At 35.4% G+C, this 20,497-nt stretch overlaps 1 protein-coding gene across 1 annotated transcript in view; it reads right to left on the reverse strand.

Moving 5' to 3' along the window:
- Positions 1-20,497, reverse strand: part of KCNH5 (potassium voltage-gated channel subfamily H member 5) — a 306,423-nt gene that overhangs the window by 83,532 nt on the left and 202,394 nt on the right. The gene's annotated exons all lie outside the window — the stretch shown is intronic.

Here is a 20,497-nt window from a genome sequence, read left to right on the forward strand (position 1 = left end):
TTTCAGTGTATAGATGAAAAGGACATGAGCTATATATTAGCATGGAGTAAACATATTTGATAAATGTCATTTTCCCCATCACTTTTATCCATTATGATACTAGTAATGTTGCAAAAGCTTAGAAAAGCAAGCCTAAAAACTTGAATTAGAAGCCAAAGAGTTAAATCAAGATTCTCTAAGGAAATGGTTGACTATACAAAGCCCAAAGAACAAGGTTTTATCCTCTCTATTATTAATTCTTTGAATACACTTAAACATGCATTTTAACAATCCTTATATAAAATGTAGTAAATCAAACCTATAAAGAAGAAAATAAGATTTCTCCATTACTTACATATCTATATACATACATACCATTTTCGTGAAACCTGACTCTCCAAACCTTTATTTCTTGCTGTGTTTATATCTCATTATAATCACTTCCCATGCCATGAAATACTGATTTAAAAACATAATTTGAATCATTGCATAATACTCCATCATACAATTATAACACAATTAACCACTGCATTATTATTGGATATCAAGATTTGTAGTTTTCCCTTTCATAAATCAAGGTACAACAAATACTCTGTACTTTTGTCAGATTGTCTGAGGACAGATTCTTTTAGAAGAAAAGTCAGTGGGCAAAATATAAAAACATTTTCAAGGATCTTACCAACTTATTTCCCAGAAAAGGCAGAGTAAATTACTCTCTAAGCCAGAAGTGTATGAGACTATCTTACATCTTTTTAATAATCACCCTCCCCTCAATTTTTCATTCATTTGCATTTGAAAAAGAAAAGGCAATTTTACCTGAAACAAAAAATGGAATTGTACATGGCTTGTATGGAATTGTATATGGAACTGTAATGAGACAGAATGTTGAGCTTTATTTAATCTTAGTGAAGGTGGTCTCCTACCACTACTCCCTAGTTTAGTGACAACAGACTGACTGCTTTTATTCAATCTACAACAAATTTCTAATGTGAAAATGAGGATAATCGTGATACTTCCATTTTAAGCTTCTGAAAGTAGTGAACAAAACAAGGGCCCCTTTTGACATTTCTCACTGCTCTAAAATAAATTGTTTTTTTTTATTATCTACAAAATCTTATATCGGGGTAATATAGTGACATCTATTTTTAATAATAATTGATAAGTGAAGATGATCACCCCCCCCCCGTTCTCTTTCTTAGGACAAAGGAATAAACGCATTAATGACATTTTGATAGGCAATGAAGTTACCACTGACATTCTTCAAAATCCCTGCTTCCTTTGATGCAATTAAGTTATGCATTGCTAATTAATCTCCCCTCACGGATCCAACAGAATTGGTATTAAATTAGAGAAAACCAGTGGAGAGAGTAAGGCAAGTGACATTTGCACATAAAACATTTTTACAATCCTTCTTGGGAATGAGGAGCTTTAAGACTGCCAACAAATGAAGTAAAGTTCGCTACAGAAATTCAATTCTCATTCATTTTATGGGAAGAAAAAAGGTTCACCTTATTTTTTTTTTCAGGTATAACCAGGCAGCCATGAGGACCAAGGGAGAGCAGCTGTCTGGAGGTTAGTCTGCCAATTTCTGGGGTATCCAAACCTCCAAGGAATTAACTCAGGAACAATGTAATGAAATAAAACCAAAGCAAATTAACTTCCATTATTTAAAAGTAAAAGGTCATATTTAGCAACAGAAGACTGATATGATCAGTGAGAGATTATAGGTTAAAATTCATAGGTTTCACTTTAGAGACAAATTTTCTGCAAATAGACCACATATACAAAAGTGAGACTTAAGATTTTGTTTAAAAAATGTAGTGAATCCATTCTACCAAATTCTTCATAGTTTTGGTTCTGCAGTAAAGTGAGCAATAAAAAGAAACAAATAGCAATTGTTACGATTTTTTAGCTTGTTAAAGGTGCAATGTTCTAGACCACTAACTTTCCAAATTTAGGGCTCTGATAAAATTTAGATTTTCTATTGTTCTCTATTCTTAATCTCATGTGTGTACTTTTTCATGTGCATGTATTTGACTAAATAAGAATACTTTTGCAGAGGAACCGAATAGACATTTTTCCAAAGAAGACATACAGATGGTCAACAGACACGTGAAAAGATGCTCAACATCACTCATCATCAGGGAAATGCAAATCAAAACCATGATGAGATACCACCTCACACCTCTCAGAATGGCTAAAATGAAGAAGACAAGAAACAATATGTGTTGATGAGGATGGGGAGAAAAAGGAAACTTTGTACACTGTTGCTAGGAATGTAAGTTGGTATAGCCACTGTGGAAAACATGGAGATTCCTCAAAAAATTAAAAATAGAAATAGCATATGATTCAATAATTCTACTATTGGGTATTTACCCAGGGTAAATGAAAACACTAATTGAAAAAGACATATTCATCCCTGTGTTTACTGCAGCATTATTCACAGTAGCCAAGACATGGAAGCAACCCAAGTGTCCATCAATAAATGAATAGATAAGGAAAATATGGCGTGCGCACACGCACACACACACACACACACACACACACAATGGAATATTACACAGCCATAAGAAGGATGAGGTCATGCTATTTGTCACAACATGAATGGACATGGAGGGTATTATGCTAAGTGAAATAGGTCAACCTGATGAAGACAAATATATGACTCCACTCACAAGTGGAATCTAAAGAAATAAACAAAAAGCAGAATCAGAACTATAAATGCAGAGAACAAACTGATGGTTGTCAGAGGGAAGGAGGGTGGAGAGTTGGGCAAAAAGGATGAAAGGGAGAGAGGGATACAGATCTCCAGTTATGGAATGAGTAAGTCATGGGAATAAAAAGCAGAGCATAAGGAATACAGTCAACAATATTGTAATGGCAATGTAATGGGACAGATTGGTAGCTATACTTGTGGTGAATATAGCATAATGTATAAACCTGTCAAATCACTAACCTGTATACCTGAAAATATATTCTACATTGTATGTCAACTATATTCAAAATTTTTAAAAAGTAAGGGGCGCCTGGGTGGCGCAGTCGGTTAAGCGTCCGACTTCAGCCAGGTCACGATCTCGTGGTCCGTGAGTTCGAGCCCCGCATCGGGCTCTGGGCTGATGGCTCGGAGCCTGGAGCCTGTTTCCGATTCTGTGTCTCCCTCTCTCTCTGCCCCTCCCCCGTTCATGCTCTGTCTCTCTCTGTCCCAAAAATAAATTAAAAAAACGTTGAAAAAAATTAAAAAAAAAAAAGTGAAAAAGAGAATGCGTTTCCACATGTTAAAGTATTTTCTAAACTTAGAAATATATTTTAAAATATATTTGACTGAATTATCCAGAAGAATGGAAACAATTCTGGAAACAATCTGGCAGTGATCCTTTTAAAGTCACCTATGATAAATAATGTTCCAGCTTCTTTAAAAGAATGACCCACTCATATACTGTGGTAGAAGTGAATTTGTAGTTCCATTACCTGACTATACTGACAAAAGTTTATATACATACCCTAAGACCCAACAATTCCATTCCACTTTGGGTATATGCCTAACAGAAATGTCTGTATATATGCACCAAACCACATAAGAGCATTTGTAGGAGCACTATTCATAATAGCTCCAATTTGAAAATTAAACAAAAAGGGGCCCCTGGGTGGCTCAGTTGGTTAGGTGTCCGACTTTGGTTCAGGTCATGATCTCATGGTTGGTGGGTTAAAGCCCGTGTCAGGCTCTGTGCTAATAGTTCAGATCCTGGAGCCTGCTTTGGATTCTGTGTCTCCCTTTCTTTCTGCTCCTCCCCCATTCATGCTCTGTCTTTCTCTGTCTCTCAAAAATAAATAAAATTTAAAAAATATTTTTAAAAAAGAAAATTAAACAAAGATCCATAAATATTAGAATAAATAAATACATTGTGGTATATTCACACAATGGACTGTTATCAGCAAAAAAAAAAAATGGAAAAAGAAAGAACTACACATAACATAGATCAATTTCAACAACACAATGTGATTGAAAAGAGCTTAACACAAAAGAGTATATTCTACATAATTCCACTTATATAAAGTTCAACAACTGGCAAAATCAATATATGGTTGTAGAAGTCAAGATATGGGTTACTGTGGAGGGGCAAAGCTGGCTAATGTCTGGAGAAAACATGGAAGGACTTCCAATAATGAGGTGTTGGGGTGCTGGCTAAACACATTTGTTCACTTTGTGAAAATTTATTAAGCTGTTCATTTATAATATAATTTTCCCACACTTCAGTAATATATTTTAATTTTTTTAACATTTATTTATTTTTGAGAGAGAGCATGTGCATATGTGCATGTGTGAGATGGGGAGAGGGAGAGGGAGAGGGAGAGGGGGAGAGAGAGAGAGAGAGAGAGAGAGAGAGAGAATCTCAAGCAGGCTCCACACTGTCAGCACTGAACCCCATGTGGGGCTCAATCCCATGAACCATGAGATCATGATCCGAGCCAAGATCAAAAAGTCAGGCACTTAACCAACAGACGCCCTAGTATTATATTTTAATTTTAAAAGATTACTTAAAAAATCACACACACACACACACACACACACACACACACGTTAATAATGTGAAGATAGATATGTTAATTAGTTTGATTGTAGTAAATAATTTCACTATGTATATGTAATCAAATCATGTTTTACACTTTAAATATATACATTTTTATTTTTAAAAGTTATTTTTTTTTCAACTTTTTTTTTTTTTTTTTTTTTTTTTTTTTTTTTTTTTTTGGGACAGAGAGAGACAGAGCATGAACGGGGGAGGGGCAGAGAGAGAGGGAGACACAGAATCGGAAACAGGCTCCAGGCTCCGAGCCATCAGCCCAGAGCCCGACGCGGGGCTCGAACTCACGGACCGCGAGATCGTGACCTGGCTGAAGTCGGACGCTTAACCGACTGCGCCACCCAGGCGCCCTTAAAAGTTATTTTTAAACAATAGGTATTGTCTAAAGAGAATGAATGAAACAAAAATCGAGCTGTTAAACCAATAGTGACAGCTATTTCTAGAATGATTATGATTGTGAAAACTTGTGTCTCAACCTACTTTTCTTCCAATAGAGCAAACTAAAATTCCAGAAGATGTGCATCAGTATTCTTTCAAATTACTTATGCAATTTAATATATCTACCCATATATGTGTGTGTACATATATATACTTATACCAACTATAGAAAGTAAAGGTAGTCCAAAGAAGTCAGAGTAGTAAATGAAGCAAAAGATATGTGGGTCGGTCATTTATATTGCATTTAATTCTAAAAAGAATTTGAGATCTGATTATTTGATTGTATAAAAGAATATATATAAGTGCCAGTACACATTTATGTCTATATATACATGTGTATATACAGATAGATTAAATCAAGTATATATAAAATAATAGCTAAAAATTTATGTTGCTTAAAAAGGTTGGGAGATAATTAACTGGAAGAAAACCAGTAAAGTAAGACAGAGTATCAATGTTTGAACAATTGGGATCACACTGAAACATTTTTTCACAGCTCTAACACTCATATATAGATTACAGATGTGGTGCCTAGATATAGCTATTGGTGTATTTATATGTGAGATAACTTTACTATAAAATCAGAAATCTTTCAGAGAACACTAAGCTCTTCCAGTCACTCTCCCAATATGCTGACATTCATCAGACTAGACCTCGATCAATGTGTTCTTATTGAATAAATCCTGTTATGTTATTATATGTAGTTGAAATAGGATAGCAATATCAGACTAAGCTTTCTGGTAAATTAAGTCCTTCACTGTAAGTAAAGTGCCTGAGGAATTTAGCTCTCTGGGACCACTGGAATAGATAAAAAGGTACAGTTATTTGAATATTTATATGCACAAGTATGCTTTCTAGAGTTTTTTATGGCAGTAATTCATACATAAGCAAAAGGTAAGAAACAATGTATAGACTATAATAAATATAATAAAAACATAACATGTATAATAAATACAATTTTAAAAGTTAAGAAAATGAAAAGATTGGCCTTAGATTGAAAGAAGATATTTATAATACATATATCCTACAAAGGAGTCCTATCCAAGATATATGAAAAACTCCCACAAGTCAATAGGATAAAGGTAGAAACCCAATTTTTTATAAAATACTAACAAGATATGAACAATTTACAAGATAGATTATCTAAATGGCCACTGATTTTTTTTTTCAACGTTTTTTATTTTTGGGACAGAGAGAGACAGAGCATGAACGGGGGAGGGGCACAGAGAGAGGGAGACACAGAATCGGAAACAGGCTCCAGGCTCCGAGCCATCAGCCCAGAGCCTGACGCGGGGCTCGAACTCACAGACCGCGAGATCGTGACCTGGCTGAAGTCGGACGCTTAACCGACTGCGCCACCCAGGCGCCCCTTAAATGGCCACTGATTTTAAAAGGTGCTCAAAACCATTAAGTATGGGAAAATGCCAATTGGAACCACAATTAGATACAACTACACCTGCACCATAATGGCTAAATGTAAAAGGCCAACAACATGCCAAGACTCGGAGAACATGTGGAGCAGTTGGAACTCTCACGTATTCTAGTGGAGTTGTCACCACTTTTCTAAACTCCTTGACAACTTCTAATAAAACTAAACTGCTATCAATACCATAACCCATCAATTTCACTCTTATGTATATACACTAGAGAAATGTATAAAGATATTCATAAAAAGACATGTACAAGAATTTTATATCTTTATTCATAATAGCCAAAACTTAGAACAAACCCTAAGTTAATGCCCATTAGCTATAGAATGAACAATATCCATGAAATTGAATACTTTATATATACTGTATAATTCCACTTCTATGAAGTTCGGCATCAAAATACCAGTTACAGGAAACAGCCCAATGCACATCAACTAATGAATGGAAAAAAGAAAATGTGGTAAATTCCATACAAAAGAATACTATGCAGTCATAAAAAGAAATGAAGTACCAATATACACTACAACAGGAGGAATCTTGAAAGCATGCTAAGTGAAGGAAGCCAGTCACAAAAGACCACATATCTTATGACTCCACTTACATGAAATGCCCAGAATTAGCAAATCTATAGAGACAGAAAGTAGATTAGTCCTTTCCAAGGGCTTAGAGGAAGGGGAGAATAGAAAGTAATTGCTGATGGAATGGTGTTTTTTTTTTTTTTTGAGGTGATGATGATGCTCTGGATAGTGATGATGGTTTCACAACATTGTGAATTCACTAAAAACCACTGAACTATACGCTTTTAAATGATGAAGTTTATTATAACGTGAATTACATCTCAATTTTTTAAATAGTGGTTACTTCAGAAGGGCACAGTAATTGCTTTGACAAAATTAGAATGGGATAGCATTCTAGGGTGATAAAAATTTTATCTTCATCTGAGTAGCCATTACATGGTATTTACATATATGGAAATCTATCCATCTGCCTGCCTAACATTTGTATATGTTATGTGTGGATGTATGTGTGTATGCGCCTTTATATGATAAAATGCAATATGGAAAATCATAACTGTCACCATTCCCAACCACTAAAAATATTGGCAATAGGCAAATTTGGTAAAAATTAAGTTGCAATATCTATGGGATAAACCACTGCAAGGCACAGGACTACCTACTTATGTTCAATAATTACATAGTACTGGTATATGGTGTCTATTATATGTGAAACACATATAGAAGATGGCATTAAAAACGGTTCCAAACAGTTCCTGCATGCAGTTTGCTTGCCAATCTTACCAGGAAGACAAGACAAATTTACTAGGTCAAAGCTAGAGGGAAAGGCTACCCTGTTGCAAAAGGAAGCCAACTTTGGAGGAAATAATATGCAGCAGGTCAGACGAGGGTATAAGTAAGGGATGTTTGGGGAAAAGTTGCCATAGGCACAGGCAAAGTGAAATGTTGGCCATTTTACAGCTAATCAACTTTGTGATTAGAGCTAATCAACCTCTATTTTCATTTCATATAACAGAAGCAGCTTTTCTTAAATGATTGGTACATCATAGTGAATTCTATCACTAAATGTAGTCTCTACTATCTTAATTAAGTTTGTATCAGTGCTATTGATAAGAGTTGAAAACACGACAGTGAACATTGCTAGTTATTTATTTACTTAATAGTATGTATGTTGTCATGGTGACTAAAATTTTACAACGTTAATTAAACAGACTTTTCTTATTTGCATGAGCCTATTTAGTAGCACAGGGGGAATGTATGTGTTTTTTAAGTTTAAGAAATTCCTTTAAAACTTAATTAGTATTCTACATATGCTAGAAACCAAATTATCATCTTTTTGATACAGCATGTTATGCTGACATTATGAAAAGGACTTTGGGGAAATAGGCCCTAAATGAATGTTGGTTTATGTATTACTTATACTGATATTTGTCACCAATACCTTCATTGCTGGGAAACAAGACATGTCAGTAATCAAACTTATTACAATTCTCATCATCCAGAAAATAGCCATGAATAAGTAAAATAGCCAGAGTAAGTAAAAATGTCCACAAATAGGAGAAAAGACAGCCACAGAGTGTGTAGGATGTACATGTAATAGATGCCCTTGAGCGTCACTTAATGCCTCAAGGAAACCACCAGAGTCCCAGATACCGCAGACGTGATCTGATTTCAGCCCAGGGCAGATCAAAGAGAGCAGACTGAGAGGTAAATGTATTGACTATAAGGAAAAACAATAGAGAGGCTAATGCCAAACAAATATTCCAAAAAAGTAAAACATAAGGATGAATATATGGAAACCAAAATTAAAAACATAACACCACTTGTAACTTATAAAATGAATTATTTAGGTACAAAGTTAACAAAACATGAGCAGGATGTATATTCTGAAAATTACAAAATACTGATGAATGAACAACAACAACAAAAAAAATCCCTAAGTCAATGGAGAGAGAAATCGTGTTGAAGAATTAGAAGACCCAACATAGTAAATTCAATGTGATAGCATTACCTATCTAAAATAAAATAGTGATAGTCCCAAATGATGTGAGGATACAAAGAAGCTAGATTGTACTTATACTTCTAGGTATACAAAATTGTGCATCTACTCTGTAAAGGAGAATGGTTTCATACAAAACTACACATGTGCTCACCACATGACCTGTAATTACAGTCTTGGGTGTTTATCCCAAAGAAATGAAATTTTAAATTCACACAAAAACCTGTACATGACTGTTCACAGGAACTCTATTTTGCAATAGCCCCAAACTAAAAACACTACAGATTTCCTTCAGCAGGTGAATAGCTGGACAAACTGTTGTGCATCCTACTCAGCAATAAAAAGGAACAAACTATTGATACATGCAATAATTTGGATGGATCTCAAGGAAATTATGCTCAATGAAATAAAGCTAATCTCAAACGTCTACATGATTCTACTTATACAACATTCTTGAAATGACCATATTAAAGAGAGACTAGATTGGCCATTGCCAGGATTCAGGAAAGTGGTGGGGAGACAGGTGACTGTTGCCGTAAAGGGTAGCACGAGAGATCCTGGTGATGGAACTCTTCCATCCTGACAATGGTAGTGATTGCATGAAACTACACTTGTGATAAAACTGTTTGGCATAAGACCACACACATACACACACACACGCACACGCACACACATGCACACACACACAGCACGCACATTCGTGTGTGTAAAAGAGATGAAATCTGAATAAGGTTGATGAATGGTACCAATGTCAACTTTCTGGTTATGAGGGAAACTGGGTGAAGGGTACATAGAATCTCTATGATTTCCTACAAGCATGTGAATCTACAATTATCTCAAAATAAAAAGTGTTTTTGAAAAGATAAAAGTTTTGTCCCTCTCTTTTGACAAAGAGACAAACAGCCCTCCCATAAACCAGAACCCCTGGAATACCAACTAATAATAGGGCATAGCAGTCATCTCCATTAACACGCTTTTATCAAGTGCGACTTTTCATAAAGCCAAAAATACTTGAGGAAGCCCCTCAGTAGGAGAAGTGTCTGTAGCCTTGAGTTTACATGTCCCAGCCTGGCAAGAAGATGACCTGAATCTCACCAGGGACAATTTTAGTTTGTCCTTCAGCTCCAGGGTAGTAGACCGAATACCAAACTTCTGACCTGAGGGCATTAGCCTCTAGCACAAAACCAAGGGTTTTACCTGCCCCCCCCCACCCCAGAAAGAAACAAACAAAACAAAAACAAAAGACACCTTTGCTTTGGGAATCAGTGTGCAACCTTGCATTTTATAACAGAGCTCTCTGTAAAATATTCTAGCTTCATCCTCTTAAATGCCCAAAACACTTCAAAAATGTCCTGAAAATTTCATTTAGACAAAGAGTTTGTTTGGCCCTTGGTGATGTTTATACCTGAACAAAATCTTTACACTATTATTTTCCCTTTAAGGAATCCTTTATTTATATTAGGTTTGCAAATTTTATCTAATCTAATACACTGAGGAAGCAGTGTCAAAGGAAAGGGAATCATTCCTTCCCGAAGTTCATGGAGGTTTTCAAAGCACTCTAACACTGTTCTGCCATTGTTTGCTATTTCATTTGCTCACTGATTGATGGTCACCAATGAATGTTGGAAACATGCTATGTCTTTGGATATACGCAAACAACAGCCACAACACACAGCCATTATCTTCAGAAGCTTCTAATATGGTGGTTGAGTGAGATATTTTAACCAAAAAACAAACAAACAAAAAGCCGATACTATTTTATCAATGAGATGTGAGTGACATTCTGGGAAAGCATGAAATGACTTAAAAGGTATCCTTCCTAGGATGGTGAACAGATTTATGCCTTTTTGTGAAATCACAGTGTCCAATATTTTAACAGAGTGGCAAGCCGAATCTCTCTCCTAAGGCTTAAACACAGCTTAGCAGAGATTTCAATATTGTTTTCTTAGATGCAATTGGTTCAGACTTTGAAAGAGAAAATGACACCAACCATTTAATCCTTACCAAAACTATACAGTGCAGGTATTATTATTTCCATATTACAATAGTTATTAACAGATCCATAGTTTGGATGATTTTAAAGCCCTTTTGCTCTATCTATAACACAGAATTGCTACTGGATACAGAGATAATCAACAGAAATTTATCCCAGGTCAACTTGTAACAGTTGGAGGCACATTTGACTATACAATCTAAGCCTGATTTGAATGCTATCTATTATGGCTCTCATGACAACATGTGGCCCTTTTGGAAACATTTCCTGAAAGATCCTTGGATTAGGACTCTGGTGCCTTATGTGGAGCCCAACTACCTGACAACACACTCCCATCAACTGCTAGCAACATGACCATCTGTCCCCTGCTTGGACTTTCCTAATCTTTTTTATATTCTCGCTCCTTCTCAAACTGACCCTTACTCTTATGCCACTTGCTCCCACAATAAATGTAACCATCTGCGTTTAGCTCACATCTTCTCAAAAGTTTCTCCATTTCAGAGTGACTGACTCAGAGAGCTCACACATATCCCTGATCTAGGGTACAGACTATCATGAAGCACCTTATTAGCACATTTAGAGACTGGGGGTGTGGACAATTCAGTCACTGTGGAAGTACATGCCTCTAAACACCCAACAGGCAGATTCGCACACACAGTCAGCCACAGTTCATTAACTGTATTAAGATCTCCACGTCATTGACCTTCCCTACAAATTTGACCCCTTCTGTTTTCACCTTTTAAATGTCTAGCATAGATTACTACTGTTTCTCATTACAAACATTTTGTATTACTCTTCCCCATGATATCACCTATGAAAACCCCATCCTGATTTATTTCACCTTGGCTAGCTACATCACACAATTCTGATGAATGCTTTTATTTTAAAACAATGAACACACTTAAAATGGGCACTCGTCCATACCTACCATGTCAACTACAGTTCTCTGACATTTATAAAGCATGTAGGATATACCTGAAGTTTATGATAACAGGGTCCATATTCCCCAGTATGAAGTAGGCCAGGCATGTGGTTTAGGTTTTTTTTGTTTGTTTCAGGATGCTTTCCTAAATTATGGTTTAAACATCAGTTCTGTTCTTTTTGTTTGATTTCATGTTTTGGTAGGCATGAATTATATGTATACTGGGTCTTTATGCCTGTGTTCTCTATTACATGTTTGCATACATGTACCTCTTTATTTTAGTTTCATTAATTTTTTTTGCTCTTTTTATTTAATTCTCTTTAATTATATATTCTTATAACTATTATTACATAATAAAAGATAGAATGTGGGCACCTTGCAATTTAGTCTTCACTTGTAATATTATTTTATCTCTTTGCTTTCATTTATTTTCTGACTTTGATCAGCTCCCTATATTTCTTTTTCTATATTCATTTTTTTTTATTTATGACTTACGAACTTCTTTCTTAAGTTTGTTGTTCACTACATTTAATTTAGTTTAGGTGTTGTATCAATTTTCTTCTGTACCATGGCTTTTTGTAAAAGTGTGTTTTCATGTTGAAGTTTTATTTTCTTATTTCTTTTCCAGTGTCTTTATATATCTATATATAAATTATCTTTTTTTCCTGTTTATTATTATTTGTGTTGTATTTTTCCTAACCAGCAAAAGTAGGCAGTCTTGTGTGTAGAAGGGAAGGAGGAGGTAAGGGAAGAGTGTGGGGGGCAGGTTTTCTTCTGTATCTTACCAGATTCCTTAGTTCAAAGGTACCCTTTACTGTTACAGCAGTTAAGTGCAATTTCTTTGTAAACTATACAATTTGCTTTTTGTTTTTCTCTGTGTTTTTTTTTCAATTTTTTATTTAAATTCTAGTTAGTTAACAACCGATAACATAAATTGGTTTCAGGTGTAGAATTTAGTGATTCATGACTTACATATAACACCCAGGGCTCATCACAAGTGCCCTCCTTAATACCCATCACCCATTTAGCCCATCAACTCACCCAACACCCCTCTGGCAACCCTCAGTTTGTTCTCTATAGTTAAGAGTCTCTTATGGTTTGTCTCCCTTTCTCTTTCTTTCCGCGCCCCCACCTTCCCATATGGTTATCTGTTTTGTTTCCTCAATTCCACATATGAGTGAAATCGTATGGTATTTGTCTTTCTCTGACTGACTTATTTTGCTTAGCATAATACACATTTGCCACGTCATCACAAATGGCAAGATTTCATTTTTTGATGGCTGAATAATATTCCATTGTATATATATAAACCACATCTTCTTTATCCATTCATCAGTTAATGGACATTGGGCTTTTTCCTTAATTTGGCTATTGTTGATAATGCTGCTATAAACATTGGGGTACCTGTGCCCCTTTGAATCCGTAGTTTTGTGTCCTTTGGGTAAATACCTAGTAATACAATTGCTGGGTCATAGGTAGTTCATATGGCTGCTACCGTATCTTGGCTATTGTAAATAATGCCGCAATGAACATGAGGGGTGCATATATCTTCGAATTATTGTTTTTGTATTGTTTGGGTAAATACCCAGTACTGTGATTGCTGTATCATTGAGTAGTTCCAATTTTAGTTTTTCGAGGAACCTCCATATTGTTCTCCAGAGTGGCTGCACCAGTTTGCATTCCCACCAACAGTGCAAGAGGGTTCTTCTATCTCCATATCCTCATCAATACCTGTTGTTTCCTCAGTTGTTAATTATCCTGACAGGCGTGAAGTGGTATCTCATTGTGGTTTTGATTTGTATTTCCTTGATGATGAGTGAGGTTGAGCATCTTTTCAAGTGTCTGTTGGCCATCCGTACGTATGTCTTCTTTGAAAAAATGTTCATGTCTTCTGCCCATTTCTTTACTGGATTATTTATTTTGGGGGTGCTGAGTTTGACAAGTTCTTAATAGATTGTGGATACTTATCTTTTATCAGATATGTCATTTGCAGATATCTTCTCCCATTCTGTAGGTTGTCTTTTTGTCTCATAAATAATACAATTTTGGAGGCACCTGGGTAGCTCAGTTGGTTAAGCATCCAACTCTTGATTTTGGCTCAGGTCATAATCTCATGGTTTGTGGGATCGAGCCCCACATTAGGCTCTGTGCTGATAGCATGAAGCTTGCTTGGGATTCTCTCTCTCTGCCCTTTCCCCTCTCTCTTTCTCTTTCTCTCTCTCTCTCTCTCTCAATAAATAAATAACATTAAAATATACATATTTTATTATATATATTATATATATACATCCATAAATAATTTGGTTTTAACTTCTTATATCCTGTTCTTAGTCCTCTTATCTTAAGACACTTCCTTTCATCCCTTTACCACTAAGCTTCCAAGAAAAATAGCAGTCTTCCAAGGCTTTCCTTTCCCACAGAAGTATGGCCTTCCCTAAACTATTTCTTCTCATCCTAAGCACACTCCAAGCTTCCTGACTCCACATAAGCATGTACTCTGGTTCACTATGTCTCACTCCTGCCCTCAGACTTAGAATTTCTTTTGATGTTTATTTATTTTTGAGACAGAGAGAGAGACAGAGACAGAGAGAGACAGAGACAGAGAGACAGAGAGACAGAGCATGAGTAGGGGAGGGGCAGAGAGGGAGGGAGACACAGAATACAAAGCAGGCTCTAAGTTCCAAGCTGTCAGCACAGAGCCCAATGTGGGGCTGGAACTCACAAACTGTGAGATCATGACCTGAGCCAAAGTGGGACGCTAACCAACTGAGCCACCCAGGTGCCCCTGTCCTCAGTATTTTGCATTGTGGATGGTGAACCCTGATCACTGTTGTCTGTCCTCCATCATGACTAAGACCACTTGCCTCTTCCTCTGTTCTGTATATCTCCCTTCTGACTCTCAGCTCTGTTGCGGGTCCCAGAGTCAACTCTGTTGGTTTCGTGATGTATTTCCCACTGTTCAATTCAGTATAAAAATTTACAATATTCTCTCTTACCTGAGCTTTAGGCATACTCTTAAGGTGACTTCATTTGCTCTCCTTTTAGTCTAGAGATTTGGGGAGAACATTTGTGAGCAAAGTTTGGCCGCCACGATTATATTATGGGAATCCAGAGGTCAGCATTATGTTTTTAATTTGTATTTCCTCTTTTGAGAAATGCCTATTTGTGTCTGTTCTCTTTCTATTGAGTTATCTTTTTTTTATTAATTTATAGGAACTCTTTATATATTCTGGAAGTTAATCCTTTACTGATTACTTATATTTCAACATTTTCTCCTAATTCATATATTATTTTTTCACTTTTCCTGTGGTGTATTTTGATGTACAGAAAGTGCTAATATTGCTAAAGTCAAATTTTTAGTATCTTTGTTATTAAGTCAAAATATGTCATGTTTAAGAGATTAAGAATTTAAACATATATTTAATCAGAAAGATTTTCTATGTATTATTTTTTTTATTGTGGTAGGAACACTTAACATGAGATTTACCCTCTTAACAAATGTTTAAGTGTGAAATATAGTATTGTTGACCTTAGGTGTGATGTTGCACAGCAGATCTCTAGAACTTATTTATCTTGCAAAACTGAAACTTTATACCCATTGAAAGCAACTCCCCATTGTCCCTTCTCTCAGACTCTGGGAACCACCATTCAAACACTATTTTCTGTTTCTAGGAGTCAACTATTTAAATAACTTACATAAACAGAATCATGCAGTATTTATCCTTCTGTGACTGGTTTATTTCACTTAGCATAATGTCCTCTCATTTCATACATATTGTTTCATATAGCAGGATTCCCCTCTTTTTATGGCTGAATAATACCCTATTGTATGTGTACAGCACATTTTCCTTATCCATTTGTTCACTGATAGATTTAAATTATTTGCACATCTTGGCTATTGTGAATAATGCTGTAGTGAACATGGGAGGGCAAATATCTGTTTGATACACCAATTTCAATTATTTTGAATTGGAATTGCTCTATCATCTGGTAGTTCTATTTTTAATTTTTTAAAAACTTCCATTCTGTTTCCCATAGCAGGTGTGCTATTTTACATTCCCACCAATAACGTACAAGAGTTCCATTTTCTTCACATCCTTGCTGACAGTTCTCTCTCTCTCTCTCTCTCTCTCTCTCTCTCTCTCTCTCATTTTGTTTTTTTGTTGGTGGTGGTTTTTTGGGGGGTTTTTTGGTAGTAGTAATTTTAATAAATGTAAGGTGACATCTCAGTGTAATTTTGATTTGTATTTCCCTGATGATTGGGGATGCTGGGCATCTTTTCATATACCTGCTGGTCATTTGTATGTCTTCTATGAAGAATGTCTAATTCAAGTCCTTGGCCAATTTTTTAATTGAATTGGTGTATTTTCACTATTGAGTTGTATGAGTTCCTTATATATTTTGGATATTAACCCATTATCAAATGTAGTGCTTACAAATATTTTTTCCCATTCATAGGCGGCATTTTACTTTTTTAGTGCTTTCCTTTGTTATGCAGAGGCTTTTTAGTTTGATATAGTTACACTTGTCTGTTACCAATTTTGTTGCCCATTTTTTTGGTGTCATATTCAAGAAATCATTGCCAAGACCAATGTCATGAAGCTTCCCCTATATTTTCTTCTAGGAGTTTTATAACTTCAGGTCTTAAGTTTAAGTCTTCAATTTTGAGTTGATTTTTGTGTATGGTGTGAGATAAAGATCCAATTTAATTCTTTTGCAGGTTAATAGCCAGTTTTCCCAGCCCCATTTGCTGACAAGACTATCCTTTCCCTATTGTGTATTCTTTGGTGCCCTTGTCAAGTTGGTTAACCATATATGCTTGGGTTTATTTCTGGGCTCTGTATGGTCTATAAGTCTTTATGTCAGTACAATCCCGGTTTAATCACTATAGATTTATAATATATTTTATAATAAGGAAGTGTGATACTTCTGGGCATGTTCTTTCTGAAGACTGTTTGGGCTATTGGGGGTCCTCTGTGGTTCCATATGAATTTTAGGATTTTTTTTCCTACTTCTGTAAAAAATCACAGTTTTTAATATTTAAATCTTTAAAGTTAGAATTGATTGGTGTGGTATGGAGCAATTAAATTGGATTTTTTTTCCCATACAGGTAACCTTTAATACCAATGACATAATTATTGAATGGTCCTACCTTACCCACAGATCCACATTTGCCTCTCTCTGATTTATATAAAATCTCCCCATATGTCTGGGACAATAATTAGGGTCATTATCTTATGCCATTACCATATGTCAATTTGCTTGTCCCTATGCCAAAATCACACGGTCTTAATTATTACACATTACTCCTCTTCACTCCAATGTTGCATCTGTCTCCAATACTCTAGTAAATCTGTTTTCATCAAGTCCACCAGTAAGCTCCATGTTGCAAAATATAAGTGGAATTTTTCACATTTTATTTTATGTGTCTTTTAGAAGACTTCAAGACGTTTGTTCATTTTCTCTCTTGGCTTACATAAAATCAAATATTTCCATTTTTCCTATAATGTGAGCAACTACTGCTCAGTGTTCTTTCTAGACCTTTCTTGTCTGCTTGACATCTAACTGCAGGAGGTTTCTCAAAGCTTGATCTTATACCCTTTTCTCTTTCTTAGCCATAATGTCATTTTGCATGATCACAGCTAGGTGTTGATGGTCTTTTATATATTAATGGCTTCCAAATTTATATGCCCTTATGACCCCAGAATTATATCCATTGATAAAATATTTATTGAGCATCCACCATGTACCAATCACTATCAAAATGCTAATTATTAAGAATAAAAGAGGCAAAATTGCCTGTCTGCATGAAATGTTTATTCTAATAATTCTAAGAATTATTCTAATTCTTTAACAAAGGAGTGAACTATATATATAATACTTCAGGTTGTATTAACTTCTGTGAAGAAACCTAAATCAAGGAAGATACCTAAAGACTTCAGCAATGGAGATGCTGCAATTTTGACTATGATAGAAATCGGACTAGAGATCCAATAATCTTATTTATTTATTTATACTTTTAAGAGAGAGAGTGTGTATGTGAGCGGGGGAGGGGGCAGAGGAAGAGGGGGTGTGGAGAGAGAGAGAGAGAGAGAGAGAGAGAGAGAGAGAGAGAGAGAATCCCAAGCATGCTGCATGCCCAATGTGGAGCTGGATGCAGGGCTCCATCCCACAACCCTGGGATCATGATCTGAGCCAAAATCGAGAGTTGAATGCTTAACCGACTGAGCTACCCAGGCACCCCTAGAGATCTTATGCAGAGGTTAACAAAGTACAGCCTGAAGGCCAAATCTGGCCCACTACCTGCATTTGTACAGCCACTGAGTTCAGATGGTTTTTACATTTTTAATGTTTATTTATTTTTGAGGATGACAGAGTGCAAGCAGGTGAGGGGCTGAGAGAGCCAGTGACACAGAATCCAAAGCAGGACCCAGGCTTTGAGCTGTCAGCACAGAGCCTGATGCAGGGGTTGAACTCACGGACCACGAGATCATGACCTGAGCTGAAGTCAGACACTCAACTGACTGAGCCACCCAGGCACCCCACAGAATGGTTTTTACTTTTTTAAATGATTGAAAAAAAATCAAAAGAAAAATACATTCCATTACATTTGAAAATATATGAAGTTCAAATTAATGTGTCCATAAACAACGTTTCATTGGCACACAGAAATATTCACGTATTTACTTCTTATTATCTATGGCTCTTTTCATGCTCCAAGGGCAAAGTTAAGGAGATGAGACAGAGACCACATGGCCCACAAAGCCTAAACTACATATGTACTATCTGGTCCTTTATACAAAAAGTTTGTGGATCCCTGAACTTGATCAATATGCTCTATTGCTTGCAAACAAAAAGTCTCACATGGCAAAGTTCTCTTTGGATTCAATGCCAGAAGAAAATATGTAAGTCTTTAGACAAATGTGTTTGCTTCCTTTAATAGAAAAAAACATTTCTCTTTTAATTCAGCTGCCAGGAAAACCAAAAGCTCAGTATGACCAACTTCAGTAACAATGACACTCCAGGTGGCCAGACACCTCTATTGTGTTTAATCCTTTACCTACATGTGTATGTGTATATGTTTATGTAGGTTGATGTACGGTCTTGTTCTCTCTTGATTTTAATTTATGAGAAGTCTATAATTTTGTGTGAAAGCCAATACAAATATGAACAAACATAAGGATAAGTTGTGTTTGGTATAACTATTTTAAGAGGTTATCCATGAAATCATAATGACCAAACTGTCTTTCTCTGTTACAGGATTTGGAATTATGGAACGAAACAAGCACATGTCTAAATTTGTGAGAAGTTATAGTGTTCCCCGTGACAAAAATATGGCCCTAACTTATGGAATATGTAATATTTTCATATATAACTCGAGGAAAATACTAATATTTGAAAGGCTTTTTTTCGAGATCCTTAAATAACTGTGCAGGAAAGTACAAGTCCCAGTCAACTGGAAAATTTACTTCTGTGACCCAATTCATGCTTTGCCACTAACATTCTTATGCACTGTTGCCAACAGTGAGGTATATTAAGATAAAGTGACGATCTCATGTCACATGTTTCATTAGTTAGAAAGTAAAGGTCATAACAACTTTTCTCTCAACTCTTTTCGAATCTTATATAAAATACTTTAAAAATGAAGTGTGAAGAAAGAAAATCAGACTGTTGGTTTTATTTGCTTGTTTGTTTTGTTTTGTTTTTGAATCTTTTGTCTTATTTTTGAAATTTTTACAACAGCCCTCAAAAAGCCAAATAAATGAAATTCTGTGCATGTGTAGAAAGATTTCAATATAAGAATTTTCTTAAAACCAATTACAGGTAAATTGAATATCAAGAATATTAGCTCTAGCACCCACCAAGTTTAGACTATACAACCAGGCATTTCTGGTGTATATGTGTCTTATGTAAGTAATTAGTTTGATGGCTTTCTGATATCTGTTCATTAAAATATTGAGCTCTTAAGGGAACTTGGGTTCTTACAAGGGACTTAAGAAAATAAAATTTGTGTACATTTTTGCAATGTTACATAGTAAATGACTGTACAAATGAAAGCAGTTTTCCCAACCCCAACACCAGTAAGAATACAAGAACCTTTTTCCAATATTGGAAAACCTTAACATTAATCTAATATTCACACCAAGTTAGGCAGCACAAGCTCATTAAAATTCCAAGTTTCATTGTTCCTGATTATAATTATACCAATGCAGTTTAGTAAAATTATATACCTCTTACTGATTAATAAAAACAGAAGCAAGAATTGTCACAATCCTGTTATCATCTGGCTATTATTACAGAGTAACAAAGATCACATAATTGTAATATGTCTATAAAGATTCAGAGATTTCGATATATCACAGAGTACATTATGTTTAGGAATAGTGAATTTACTCCACCATTCTCGATGCAGGTGAGAACCATCCTTCTCTATATTAAAGAAGAAAACCAAAGTTAAATATATATGTGTGTGTGTGTGTGTGTATTTAATATATCTATACATAGATAGATTTAATATATATATTTAATATATACCTATATATTAAAGCATTTATATATAAGCATCTATAAATATATATAAATATATATGTATATGTATGTATATATTTATTTACCTTGAATGCTAACACTTCACAAT

The sequence above is a fragment of the Neofelis nebulosa genome, chromosome 7 (genome assembly GCF_028018385.1).
Source record: "Neofelis nebulosa isolate mNeoNeb1 chromosome 7, mNeoNeb1.pri, whole genome shotgun sequence".
Classification (NCBI taxonomy): domain Eukaryota; kingdom Metazoa; phylum Chordata; class Mammalia; order Carnivora; family Felidae; genus Neofelis; species Neofelis nebulosa.